Raw genomic sequence first — 14,242 nt, 5'->3', positions numbered from 1 at the left:
CCCTCTCACGCCGATGGCAAACAGTTCAACACGCCTCTTTAAAGTAGAGTGAGATTAATTTCCCAGGATAATAGTAATAATACGCACACGAGTGCCACCTGTGGATGGACGCTTGCAACCGATCCGATATGATCATCCAGCAGCGAGATGAAGAGGGGCCATCTTGAGCGACCTCCAAGAGAATGACTTTTGCCGTCCAAAATGGGCATATCGATGGGGAACTGGTTTCTCCAGTCGGGGATCCAGTGACGAGATTTATCGATTCCAATCAACGAAACACAGCGGCCTGCTGTGACTCTGAATAGGGCAGCGAGTCTGGAACCATGGCTCTTAAGAAGCATATTAATGTGCCTGCTTAAGAAGCGCGGCATGAAGCGCTTATCAGTTGGCTGGAAGGAGGATAGATGAAGGTTGCGATGTACTTTGAGTAATTACGCAGAACGACAACAACAAAAAACAAAACAGCCTGAATAGCCGCAGGCAGTTAACGCACTTGAGATTGTCGGCCACAAAGCTCGGTCCGATTACAATAATCAAGCGAGGTCCATTCGAATCTGATAAGCATCTCCTTTTATCATTCCTTTTTCCTGAGCAGAAATACGAAACCACTCCATAGAAGGCGCTACTTGTGACTCTTCCGTGCCGAAATCGAAGGGAAACTGTCTCAAACTAGCAACTTGCTGATTCCTGTGGCAAACGGAATCGGACAGGTGAAAGGACACTGGCACTTTGAGGCGATTAATTTTCAGCATAATTAAAACACGAATAATTTGTGTCATTAGACTTGAGCGATTAGTGACGAGAACTCGCTCGCTATCTTACCGCCGTGTTTCGCATTTGAAGTTGACCAACTCCTGGCGCAACAACTGTGCGCATCTCACAGAGAGCTGAGGCCTTTCAATCCAGCACTTTCTTAGCCTCCCGGGACGATGGACCGGTGACGACGCACTCGGATCTTTTTACTTTAATGATGGTGATAAAAACAGCAATCACTAATTGACGATAAATGCCGGACCGGGGAGGGCTTCTGGAATTGAGCAACCTGACAATTATGGCGCTACCGGGAGGGATGTGTTTTCTCCCCTGTTGCTGTGCCCTTCTTACGTGGGAACTCCTCCCCAAGGGTGTGGACAGTTTTGCACTGGTTGTTTCAGCTGTTGTTCGGAAAGGAGCCTTCTTCGTTCCCTATCGACGATAGTGACCATTCGCCATCGGTTTCTCGGGTTTCGGTTCGAAGAATGTGGTCTCTCGGCTTGACTGGATCGTGCCCTGGAAGATGTCTGGTTGGCTTTGTTGTCCACGGTTTGCGAATCTCGCTTGATGAGTCCTCCCCTTCGTAGGGCCGGATTCCGAAGCATAATCAGAGCGTGAAGGATGTTCCAACCGGTGCAAAAGTGGCCTCGATGAGTGTCACCCGATGGACTTTTCTTGGCCAGAAGAAGCAACGTCAGTAGCCGTAGAACGTTTAAAACGTGGGCATTTATCGAAAGCTGAGATTAAACACCCATTTCCTATAGAGTCATTTAACTGCCTTTGTTTAGGGCTTGAAAACTGTCATCTGCGCGCGCGGAGATCGCTTCAAGAGCTCGTCAAAACTGATACGTCTCGTTCTTGAGGACAGGTGATTTACGATGCCGGGGACTAGGGCTTTGCAGGGTCTAGTTCCACTCTCTAAATCCCCGTCAAGTATGCCTTTGCTGACTCCGTGACATCCATAAATATGCCGACTTGTCAGTGCGCAGACGACAGTGACGACATCGGCGCATAGGAAGAGGTCAACCGCCTTGTTATGGGCACTTCGAGCTAATGCTGAACCAAACACTGGTAGTAGGTACAGTTAGCAGTCGTCAGACGGACTAAGCCTATCGATGCCAACGCAACAGGCATTGATCGTGGTGGAACGCAGCACAACGTCAGTGATTGTTGTGAGCCAGCCCGGTTTCGAATATGTTTACTTTTGTGCCATTGGTCGAGAAGTTCTGCGGCACATCACAAAGTCAGCGCCTTTTTTCCGACGCTCTTATGCTGCATCCTCCATTCCGTTAGGGGTTCGGGACGATGCAGTGCTCTCTTCAACGGATCAAAACTGTCATAAAGATCGTTAGGGGCGATCGTTGCAATCTCGAAAACGATAATGGACGATAATTATGATAATCTCTCGATTGAATTATCTCGCATCAGCGAAACGATCTATCGGGATCGAGGATAGAGTGACTTGCGGGGAACGTTAGAATGTGCCGAGATCAGGTTAGCTTGCGTTGCTGACGCGGTTTCTCGGTGACTTTCCACGAATCCACGCTTCGGGATAGAACCGTGGGGAAGTAGATTGAAGGATGTTGATTCAATTAAAATTGTCCGCGCATTGGCAAGACCCTAGGGTCGTACGCTGCCCTTGGGGTAGTTATCGAGTAACTGTCGGTTGTCCACAGAGCCAGTCGAGTCTCCGTATCGGTTCGGTGTAACACTGGAACGGCTAACTAGCCAACGAGACGTAGAAATGATTTATGAAGGTTTACCACGCCATTCGTAAAGTGCGCTGAATGGGAGTTATGGAGCGCATAAAAAAAACAAACAAAACTCACTCAGCATAAACGCATGTCGTACAGCATCGTGCGATAGATTCTGTGCGCTCTGGATGTGATGAAGGGAGCGATGAAAATCACATCGATATCGATGACAGGATCGCAAAATTTCATTAGATGAAAAACATTGTTTCTTGCTACCTTGGCAGAAAAAGCACTGGATGTTGACGCTCTATCCCACCTCGTAGAAGGCTATCCCTGCAACGTCCTTCTACGGACAAGTGCGACACAACGTACGAACGTTTGTTTTTACTGATGGTGCAAACCTCCACACGTTCGATTATTGTGGAATTGAAGATTTAAGGCTTATCTCTGGCAGTCTCGTCGCGTTTTGAAGCCGCATAAATCAGCCGATCACCAGACCCGGGAATAGAGTTATGGGGCCAGATTTTTGTCCCGACACCGACGGGACGAGTGTGAGAAATAGGATCTCCCTTTGCCGGACCTGTGCATACCTGCGTTGTGCGTCAACGCACCTCTGTGACGATGCCGCCGTTATTAGAAATGCGCATATGATACGAGATTATTTATGCCGCATGCGCTTAACCATTCGGTGATTGATGGCTGCGACAACAGGCCGGTCGAAGAGGGGCGGGTGGTGGACAGAAGGCAGGGCAGGATGGTTTTGAAAAACCGCCCAGAGACGTCTACCCTTTGGCTGGAAAACTGATCCCAACGCAGCCGGATGGAGCAGATGATCGGTTTTTGCTCTTTCTCTCTCTCTCTCTCTCTCTTCTCAATCGCTCAAACACCTTCACCAGTGACGGTCGTGGGTCGAGTTCCCTACGCCCTGCAAGCGACCGGCCATAAATATTGACATGGAAAAGGTTTTGACACGACTGTGTAATTTTTGTCCCGCCCGTTTTATTTTTCCTCTGCTTGGTGCGTTTTCCGCTTTCTCCTTCGGGATCGAACATGGAAATCAATGACCCAGGATAGCTAGCGATCTCCTGTGTTCGTGGTGTCGCTGCTAACGGGAACTTTCACTTAAAAATTCGCTTCCCTGCGCCCTCAGTCATCAGAATGGCGGTGACCAACGGTGCTCGCCCTTTGAGGATGCATTTACGGATTGCAATACGTTTGCACGACTGTGCCTTTTTCCACCCTTTGCTCCTTGCTGCATTCCAACCCCACCGATCCAGTAGCATTTATTTGCCTATTCATCATAATAATAACAGTTTGTTCGTTTCTTTCTCTCTCTCTTTCTCTTCTTTCATTCCTTCTCGCAGGTAAGTGATTTCTTTTTCTCGATGCCTCGTCTAGCTTATGCACGGGCTCATCGCACATTATGCACAGCTTCTCGGCACCCTCCAGCTATGGTGGAAGTGCAATTGTGCATCGAACGCACCTTGCCCGCGGTATTCAACTGTCGTCGAAGCTGTAATGGTGTACGGCTATCATGAGGCAATCCGGTTAGGCTATTTGTAAAGGCCAGTGAATGTCTTTATGGTGTGATGCATCTCTGCTCGATGCTCGCGGGTCACTTCGCATTTTCTTCTTGAAGATCGAGAGTGGCCTTGCCAAAAACGCGACATCGCGCGAGCGCCCTCTCGCGGAGATGAGATGCATTTTTGCATCAACCGCTCGCTGGCCACTGCTGTCAAGGTGAGGCGGTTTCACTTTCGCCTTTTCCGCTGCGTCCGGGAGATTAATGATGGCCTGCCGTTTGAGCCAACGGTGCCTGATGACGGAAGATGCAGCTCGAGGAGGAATGGAACACGATTTACGACCGACCGAATGAGGTCCGTCGAGGTTCACGTCAATCGTCTCCCAGACGCTGGCCCGCGGGAAATGCCGTTCGCGTCCGGTACGCTGGTCCAAAGCCATCGCCATCACATCCGGCACCCGGTACAGAGTGACGACTAGCGAAGGCTGTGATTGGTAGTGGTCATGTTCGACCTGTTCTACTCGCCTCAGGAATCGGCCTGTCTACTGAGATGACGATGACGACGACGGATGAGCTGATATCTGACGATTCCGTCGAAAGGGAAAGAACTGAGCCAGTGAAAGTACCGCCATGTTGCACTCGCGTTGGTGGAACCGGATCAGTACGTGCCAGGTTGGAAGGTTTGATAAATGATAGTACAGTTTGGCAAACTGGTGCAGCAAGTGAAAGTGAACGCGAATGGCGAGGAAACGTAGAACGAAATGATGCCTCGATCGTGCAATCATAATTTGCCAATTGATTTCGATTAATATCGCAATTTTTCTGTAGGAGATTTGATCACCTTGCTATTGCGGTGGATCGTACAATACTCTCTCAGTATCGTACAGGTTCTCTGCTTCATTTGAAACATATGCAAATATGAAAAGAACCCAATGGTGGAAGGAAGCGAATAAGTTGATTTGCGAATCATATGAGCATCCTTTCCATTCCGGGATTTCTCATAAAAAACTCAAATTATCTTAATTAATTCGTAATTAGAAACAGCCAGTCCGTGCGGCAAGCGTTATCTCGAGAACGAATCTCAAATTTATGCCCTACGCAAACATTCTGTGCGTGATCCTCCCACTGATGGTTTAACCGTCTTTGGCGTGCTTAAACGGCCTTTGATGGAGCACAGGTTCAATTAGTTTCCCGCCACGAAACGCTCGCAATCCGAGTCACAAAGGACCGGAAGTAGGCGATCTTTTCTTCTGATGATGGGCTCGAGCTTAGTGGGTAGTTGGTTAAATTTCCTCTCATTGTGATCATTGGTCAGTGCCAGCGCCTGTTCTTGGAATTAGCGGTGCGATGTCTTATGCTTGCGATTCGAAAACCCGCTCCCGGTTTGAGTTCGCCATCCCGAAAAGCGCTTTCCCACCGGGCGCACAGGGCAAGCATTGATGTTCATTGAAATTAATGAATGAAATTAATTTAGTACGGAACCGGGGAGACAGAACAAGCGTCCGAATAATTTACTGCACATGCCGAAACGGCCAGCGAAAGGAAAAAAAAACAACACGACCGTTGCACATTTTTCGTTTCGACTGCTTTCCGTCGTGGTCTGCAGGTTTGACGTCTCTTCGCGAGCACATGCGTGGATTGCAGGCGCTTGTTTGCTTGGTGGGCGTAGAATCGCAGAACAGCGGCAATTTTTCGACTTTTCACCCGAACATTAGCCCTGGCAGATGGTGTTTGGTGGTGAAAGAGGGAAGCTGTTTGAAAAAAAAAACCAGAAGCGAGTCCAAATGGCCATACGACGCGAGAACGTCATCGTTCAGGTCACCATTTCGCTGATGAGGATATCACTAATTATAGTTACACGGCCGGGTTCATTTTCATTCGAGCGTCGAGCACTCGCGTTCTCTGACGCCATCTTTGACCCTTCGTGCACTTCCGGACTGCTGTAATCGGGAGGGCCATTTTTATTACTCATACTCGCGCTTATGGCTCCATCCCGACGTGTGCCGTCTCGTCGAGAAATCCTAATTAATCCCGCTTGCCCCGCGTGCTGCGGAGAGAGAGAGAGAGTAATTTGCACGAAACTCTTTCCGTACTGATATTCAGCTCGGAAGAAGCAAAGTTAAAAATTTAATTGGAACTGAAGCACGTGGTACGCGGTTGGGTTTTAGCGTTTCATATGCAGGTCCACTTGACAGAAGAGCAACGCCGGTTCAAAAGAACGGTCCGAAGATTTATCTTCCGCTGGTTGTAGTTTACAAAAAAGCAGGAAAAACCATGTGTCCACAGTTAGAGTTTAGTTCTAATTGAATTCGCACTCGCCATGCGTGCCACACGCTCGGTAGCGTTGTCGTCGTTAGCGTGAAAAACGACCGATTCGCAACGTCGTAGTGACATGTTCTTCATTGTTTCCTCTATTTGGCTCAGTTGATGCGAGAAACACAAGCGACGTGGCGCGATGATAAAACGAATAGAAGTCGTTACCTCCTGCCCATAGCGCTTCTTCTTCTAACTCTTCGATGCCAGCACAGTTGATGGCAAACAGGCGCAAAGACCACACTACAATGCTCTATTCCAGCAGGCGTCCCCACGCAGAACATGCCGGAGCACGTAACGCCTACGCGCCTTGGCATACACCACCCACACGCGAGTTGGCATCAGCGGGTGTGTCGTGAAGTAAATCCACACTAGAACGGAGAGTTTGTGTACTGTTTTCGCGTACGCCAGCGCTGAGCTCACGCGCTTCTTGACGCGGTGATAAATAATTTTGTTAATCCATCTTTTCGGCTCGGCTATATACAGCTCGAGAGGTTCATGAGTAAAAGATATTCTTAGTGTTGTTTCACACAAAAAACCTTCGTCGTGCTGCCGATCAACGCGCCTTCAGTTCATTTATAGATCTTCATTGCAGCTTCTTCCGTCTCATTTCAATAACAACAAGAAACGAGCATCTCTATCTCACAATATAATGAAGAAACTTGCTTCTACTTTTTAAGTGACTTACCCCTGAAAAAATTTTATTTGAGGAAATCTCTTAATTTTATGTTAAGGATTTTCTAGGCTCCGGCGAGATTCGAACTCACGATCTCCTGTTTACTAGACAGGCGCTTTAACCAACTAAGCCACGGCGCCGTTGCGTATGAGGAGATATTTTACGCTTTGAAATGTGACTGTAAGACTTGCAAACATTCCATCTCTGGGTGGATTTAGAACTATTACCAATGTATCACACAACTTCTTGCGGAACCTATAGTAGCATTCAATATTTATCGCTACTGTACCTTTATCCAATTTTGTGGTGCCCTTCGCTGTACTGCACACGGCACGGTTTGGTCCCTTTTGCACAGCAGGCAGGATGTCGGTCGGATTTCCTTCCGACGCAGTGTCGTTTGTCCTCTGCACGGCTTGCCGCTATTGCGGCTAGTCACGGTAGGTAAGGATTTTAGGCGCCGCGAGAAGGGACGAATGATTCATTTTCATATTTTCACATGATTTATCCGGAAATTTATAGCTCAGATCGCAACGTTGTTTGCAGGCACGTTCGATACGCGTGCGCTCAGTAGGAAGGCAGGAAGTGTGTTTTTGTCGTTTTCATTAGAGTAAACGAGTGGAAAGAGGCAAAAAATGCAGCGCATTTTTCTCTGCCATATGATTTTTCGAACGTTTAACGAAGTTGAGCATGTTAAGTTCGTGGGTGAGAGGATTTTTTTTGTTGATGAAAAGTTTACCCACGACCACGGTCGCTTGATGGTGTGCTTTTGTAGCCGTGTCTGGCTGAGGGGTCATATCAAGCTCCACCACATGAACCTGAACCCTTTCAACGTGTGCACATGCACGCCGTTGTCTGCATTAAACATCGCGAATGCCTCGAATCCGCCAGTACGCTAGGCTCCCTGGTGCGGCAATGCTTATTTGTTCAATTTTGATCGTTGCAAATTTATTGGCTCACTTTTGCAATTCGTTGTTTTGCTTTCTCCGGCTTCCTTTTTTTCATTGCCGTGGCCTCATTCGCCTCTTCTTGTCACGTATGTGCTTGTTTGTGCAACGAGAGAGTTAAACTCGCTTCGATCAAAGGATTTGCATTGAGTGCATGTTTTTGCTCCTGAATTTTCGGGATGCTTGTGAGAAGGGAAAAAACACTTTCCTAGGTATAGTTGCAAAAAATGGTGACCAATCAGGCGACACTCGTTGCTTGCTGGCACTCGGGTCGGGCGATGGAAAGCGATTAATTATGCTGAATTGGCAGAAAAGTATCCTTCCGGCCTGCACGATTATGCCGGTCGCTTTTTGTCGAGTAGCAAAGGATAACTAATGACACTTCAATGATGGTACCGGAAGCACATTGCGTCGATTTGATTCCTCCGTCCGGGCAGTGTTTATTAAACGTTGCAGCTACGCTTGAGGCAGAGAGAAAATTTCGAACCAGGTACCATGAAGCCATACACACACGGCTCGCAGCATGATATTGATAGCAAATACGAACTATCCCTGTGTGTGTCGGGTGTGCTTTCATGTCCGGTTTCGAGGACGGCTCGTGGTGGGGCTATGCCGGAACCTGGATCAAACGTGCCAACGTGATTGATGATGAAATGATGGATCAAATTGTCCTTTAACGATAAGCGGCTGAAATTTGCTTTGATTTACCGAACACCGAGCGGCTTGTTGGTGGGGTGGAATCCCAGCTGAAAATAGATGCTTCAGCTCCTCCATAATTGATCGCACACCATCAGTGAGATAGGACCGTGTAATTAGCCCAAAGTGCATTCGCTTCATTTCCCATAAACTGGCGCATAATATTTGGCTTACGATACTCATCACGATGACGGTAAGTAAATACACATTTATAGGATGCTTGCTTTCGTCGTAAAATGACTAAAAAAGGAAAATTCCTATCCTCATCGATCACATTGATCCAACATAAACAGCGATGATAAGCTGTGGATTATTATTTTTATCTCGGGGTTTTAAAGTCACGTTTTCTTACCCACCCGGATCATATTTTTGCCTTACGCCAAACAAACTCATCTGTCTAGAAAATTTCCCACCATTGAGCAAACATAAAGGAACCATGAATGAAAGAAGCTTAATGCACCACGCTCACGATTGAATAGGCGGCAAAAAATGCTCTCCTTTGTGGGTTTGGAATTTGCATTTCCTTCGGCATGATGCAAGCCAACGTCAGCGCTGAATGAAATTTAATTCCTTGTCCTCGTCGCCAGCAGCGGGTCGGGTTTCGAATCGTGGAAAGAAGCTAGAGCTCCAGCCATCAGCTCGGAAGACGCAGCAAAGACCGAACGCCAAACTCCAAATCCCCACCAGCAAGAACGAACTCAGCTTCAGACGGAAATCATGCGAAAGTAATTTAATTCAGCATCGACCGCCCTCGTGCCGTCGGAGGACGGCCCATTTTGGGGTCGCTCCTTCGTGGGAGTCGAGTTCAGGAATTGGTAAAAGCGGCTCCGGCGGTTCTTCGCTTAATGACATAATCATTAGCAGCGGAGATGGAGACGACGAATCGAATATTGTCCGAGGTGGTTCGAGTTAATAATCCGGTTCCGACACGAGAATCCTCTCTGGGTGGGAAGGATGCGAGTAGACGGCAGACTGTCGGAGAATTAAGGGAATTGGCAAGGATTTGAACTTGACCACGACGAAGGTGGACAAGTTCCTTTTTTTTTTTGTTTTTGCTATTGTTTTCGTCTTCTGCGGGTATTGGTCGGTTCATGGACCTCCTGGTGACGATGATGATGCAATCGGAGAGGAGTTTATAAAGTGCATTGTATTTGCTCGAACGAAAATTCACTTCATCGAGAGCACTCGAGAATGTTTTGCTTTGCTTTTTTGCAGTTCAATTCGCCATATTTTGAAGGCCATATTTTTCAATAATTTACAGCGTGTTCGTTGATCTACAATTCCGTTTCAGCTGTAATTAAATTGCACCTAAAGCCATACGTTCTCAGCTCGATCCGCGCATCCATTTCGAGCAGTTGCCCCGTGCCGTGAATGCAAATGCCTACTCCTGGACCAAAACGGAGATGCGCGCACAATAATCCCACGCAATGATGTGCAGCTCGGTTGCGTGCCTTGAAACAATTTCCCCCAATTTGCGCCATTTCCACGCTCTTACCGCCCGAACCGCCTTTTGGTAACCGGTGCACCGAAATACGCCCTTTATCACCCCAAACGAAGCACTGTGGATGATCCCGGGGCTTATTCCGGCGAAACCAGCGCAGTCTTTTGAAGTGTTTGCATCTGCCAGTGTTTCGAGGCGCAGTAGGCCGGGTACCGAGTGTTTGCGCACTCGCAAACGCAAAATAACTAGCGACCACGCGGCGCGCGTGTAGGCGACCCGGAATTGAAATATTTGGCCAGTTTTGTAGTTTTGAATAATTGATTTTTCGTGCGGAAATTTCATTTCGAACCACTGGCCTCGGAAACGTCCCGCAGCGTGGAGTGGGATGTTCGTTTTGGAGCTTCGACGTGCTGCGATGTGCACTTGCGAGTGCGATTGTTTGTTTCATGTGGTTTCGTCTTTATTTGCTGTGTGGCCGGGAGGAGCTGGCTTGCTTTGAAAAGCGATTTATTTCGCATATGTGCCGTTCCTTTTTTATTGTCGCTGTTTATTCGTGGGCTTCGGCGTGAGTGTTGATCAAAATAGCACAATATTTACATTAAATCATTTAGCGTTACGTTTGCAATGGAATTACGCATTTGAAAACCGATTATCGGCTGTATTCGTTTGATTGTCCTAGCCTCTTTTTCCAGCCTGAGTGTATTTTGTAAATAGAAAGGGACTCTGGAAGTGGGCCTGATGTATGATCTTGGTGGGAATTAAACGTCCGAAGCAGTTTGATGAGTTCATCCTCTCGGATAGCAAGTGGAATCCAATCCAAACGGTAATCTAAATGTGTCATCTAAATAATCACAACTGCGTGTATCGGCAAACTGTAATCAGAAACCGATCAACCATGGTTAAACGCTTGGGCAATTTCCGGTTCTGGGTTTGCGAATGGTGGTGTTGCCTCCAAATCGAACTACACATTTTAGATACCATGCCTACGAGCAGACCATTCCTCGGCAACTCAGAGCAACAATCAAACACGACGGCTCGTTGGCGCAAACGTAAAACGGTGTGTCAAATCAATTTCTTCTCGGTTGTGCGCTCGGACAAGGGCGTGAGGAAATTTGATACGAAAATCGGTGCTTCCATTCATTACGTGAATGACAGGATCAATAAACGTGTTGTTCCGAAAAGGTGTCACAAGTTCACGCTACAGGGCGATGGCGATGGGCAGATTGTACGAAATACGAGAAGCTGGATGCGAAACCAGGACCCTAGGAAATCGCACCATCGTACCATGACCGGTCGAATAACAATCGAACACCAATAATCCGAGCTTTAAGTGTGTTGCATGCGTTGTAATATTGTCACATGTACAATTGGACACTTTTGCGAGTGCAAGGGATTGTGCTTCACAGGTCAGGAATGATACAAATTTCGGAGCTCTCTCAGTTGACAGAGAATTTTGTGGCAGCTGGCATGTAAGCCGTAATCACCGGATGGTGTTGTGCTGGAAGGTTTGAATAGCAGTGGCTATATGGTGGCTGAAAGGTGTTCGAACAGAGAACGGGACAGACAAACTGTTTGCCAAAAGCCAACATGTTGAGTACTCAACGAGATACAGAGCCAGGCGACGGATAAAGAAGCCGAAGCCTTTTGGTGAACAGAGCTACATTTTACAAGCGATATAAAACGAACAAAAACTGCTCTCGAACAATGCGTTGGCACATCGCTGTGCCAGGATAATCAAACAATGCGTGGACTTTTCCAAAGGCTCAGCTCGAGAGTGACCAAAAAAGAATGCGGAAAAAAACTCAATGAAACGAATGCTATTCCAGCTCTTCCTTATGTGGTACTTCCGGTCTCCGGCGCTCGGAGCTCGGCATCGGTGACAGATGATGAGATTCGCATTCGGTCGACCGTAACGTAGCATGGATGGAACGAATTACGTGTCCTTCGGGTGTTCCAGAGCTGTCGAGCCTGGAACGTAGTCATGAGTCCGGTTGCGAACCGACGAGAAGAACTCCACAAAAAAGTACACAAAAACGCACATTGTCCTGAGGCATCAACGCTTCAGCTGTCGGATTGGCAACACTGCCAGGGTAACAGGGATGCACGCACTAGCTGCGCCTGGAAGGTAGGCTACCCCGGGCGCTTTCCTCACGCCTTCACTTCTCGTCAGCTGCGTTTGCAATGCCAAGAGAAAGCAATATAGCGTCAACTCTTCATCCGGAAATGGACGTCGAAATGTGACACTAGCACTCTGACAGTTTGGTCCGAGGAGATCGTTACCATCAAGAGGACACCGCTCTATGCGTGATGCGTCAACGCCTTGTTGCATTCGAAAGACAGTGACGCAAACTACGTTATGGCATTAATACTTCGGCCGTGCATCTCTGGGTTATAAAACTTCGTCATTAGCCTGCGAGAGTGGAAAGCGAATGCGCTCTGAAATTGTCGTGGGTTAATATGTTTATGCTAATGCAGTCGAAATGCGAGACGTTGGAAGGCTGCAGGACGACAGATTTGATGAGCTTTTCACACCATGCGAACGTTGGTGAATGGAGAATTGGGGTCTGAAAAAGAGCCTAACCAAAGGAAGGCATTGAGAGAGAAAGAGAGAAGTAGTGTCGCTTGGAGTCCAAATCGAAAAAAACAATCAAATTTCTTCGGTCTTCACACGAGCAATCGAGTCAACGATTGAAAAAGTTAAATGGCCCATCATTGACCTCCGAAGCAGCCGTGCTTTTAGGCTAATGGTAGCATACTGTGCCCTCGGTAGGATGCCTCGTGAGCGAGCACCTCCCAAACGATCGATTGGGCCAATGATCGCACGTTTCACTTTTCATCCCAAAGGCATTAATAACCCGTTTTATGACGGATGCCCTCTCATTATCTCGTTATCTTTCGTGTTTTCCGCGGGTGTTCCAAGCGCGACCCGGACGTCATGCATGGCTATGGCGAAGGTACAATTTTTTGGGACGAGAGTGTCTTATTTTAAGCAGGAAACCCTTCATCGAGCCGTTCCCCGAAGCAGCATCGAAAGTGCAATATATCACTGTCCGTTGCAGTACGTGCGCCTGACAGGAAACTGGTTTTCGTTCTTATGGAACTGTTTCATGAGACCGTTTCGCGTGTAATCCCGTTTTTCTCATCTTATCGCTGGCGGAAAATGCTATTGGCCATCTAACGACAGCACGACAGCATGCTCTCATTATCAAAAGCTGAGAGAAAGGTTCTCATTTTTCTTTCATTTATCTATGTGTTGTGATTGACACAAACAATATTCGAAACGTTAGAGTCGCCGAATCTAAGAAACATGTTGGAAGGGCCAGGCTGAACCAGGCTGAATAAATAAAAACAATCAACCTGATCAGAAGGGCTTGAATGGGTGACTTCCTTTCTTTGCGAAGGTACATTTATTAACCGAGCCAGAGATTCAAAGGCCATGATACCTCTAACGAGGCAAACGACGGTGTACAGACGCATTAGGAAGGCCACTTTAGCAACAGCAATTGATGTGACAGGAAGCAAACATAACTTGTGCACCTTTGCTTGCGCAAAACGAACGTTTTTATCGCACTCAATCAACTTTTCCGCGGAAGACGACGGTTTGAACACAGACGGAGTCCTAAATCACGATCCCATGCTTCTCACAAGAACGTGAAATGAAAATTCGAGACAAAAGACCTCAGGTCTCGTGTGCCGGATGAGCTTCTAAACTCGGCACATTCTGTAAAGAGCCTTCAGCTACATGCTTGGCGGAAACGGAAAGACATCGGTCAAAGCGGGTCGCGGGACTTTGAGCGGCGGTGTCACAAAACTATGTGAAAATAATTACCTTTCCTAGGTCGAGAGCTAGACGAGCCGCTACCGTAATGGGACAAAAACGGAATAATGACACCAATTTCTTTAGGTCTATGCTGTTCGTGTGTCTTTTTTCAACACGAGCATCATAGGACGTGTAATGTTTTGCTTTACCTCAAAATAGCTGTCTCGTTTTGCTGGTGACAGAGCAATGGAGATGGATAGTGTTGTGAAAGGTGTCGAAATGTTCCAGGAAAATCATCATTCTCGCGGTCACCTTACGCTAACGGTACCGCTTAAGAGGACAGGAGCGTTTTACGTTTGTCTATGATTTTCTAGTGACGGGAAAAAATAGTTGAGAAGGTGTCGGATGATGGCCACAATCATCATTTGGTGAAATAGTTTGAA

At 47.4% G+C, this 14,242-nt stretch overlaps 1 protein-coding gene and 1 non-coding gene across 2 annotated transcripts in view; one reads left to right on the top strand and one right to left on the bottom strand.

Annotated features, from left to right (window-relative positions):
* LOC128722967 (probable G-protein coupled receptor Mth-like 1) overlaps nt 1–14,242 on the top strand; it is a 132,513-nt gene that overhangs the window by 79,421 nt on the left and 38,850 nt on the right. The gene's annotated exons all lie outside the window — the stretch shown is intronic.
* Nucleotides 7,025–7,098, bottom strand: Trnat-agu (transfer RNA threonine (anticodon AGU)). The gene has a single exon. It is a non-coding gene; the product is annotated as a tRNA-Thr (tRNA).

The sequence above is a fragment of the Anopheles nili genome, chromosome 3 (genome assembly GCF_943737925.1).
Source record: "Anopheles nili chromosome 3, idAnoNiliSN_F5_01, whole genome shotgun sequence".
Classification (NCBI taxonomy): Eukaryota; Metazoa; Arthropoda; class Insecta; order Diptera; family Culicidae; genus Anopheles; species Anopheles nili.
The sequence above is the reverse complement of the archived record's forward strand: the minus strand, read 5'-3'. Positions and strand labels throughout refer to the sequence as shown.